Raw genomic sequence first — 547 nt, 5'->3', positions numbered from 1 at the left:
GGCGGGGCCGGGCCCGGCCGGTGAGGGCGCCTCAGGGCGGCGGCCGGCAGAGGGGAGCGCCGCGGCCGTGCCTGCCCTCGGAAAGCCTACGGCCCTTCCAGCTGCAACAGGCGAATTTAGCTCGGGTACACACTGAAAAACGGGGGCTTCACTCTCTCAAACATTCGCAGACCCATTCCTTTTTTGTTTCCAAGACCACCAGTCCAGTTGCCCTGAATCTGTTCACAGTAATTCACCATAATCACGACAGCTCCATCATCCTATATATATAATGGGTTTAATTTGTATCCATTATTATGGCATCCAAGTAGTCCTCAATATTTATTTCTCAGCAGTTTGAAGAGAGGTAGAAGTGCTTCCATTCCCATGTCACAGGTGGGAAGTTAAGGCACAGGCAAATGAAATGCCATGTCTGTAGCTACACAATATGTAGGACAGGTCCAAGTCCCCGAAAATCATATCCTGAAGCCCAAAACCATGTACTGAATTCCTCTACTCCTCTGTCTGTTGAGAGTTTTACATATAGCAATAAAAAAGTTTAATGTGT

Source organism: Passer montanus, unplaced genomic scaffold (genome assembly GCF_014805655.1).
Source record: "Passer montanus isolate IOZ18808 unplaced genomic scaffold, ASM1480565v1 scaffold6, whole genome shotgun sequence".
Classification (NCBI taxonomy): Eukaryota; Metazoa; Chordata; class Aves; order Passeriformes; family Passeridae; genus Passer; species Passer montanus.
Note: the sequence above shows the minus strand (reverse complement) of the source record.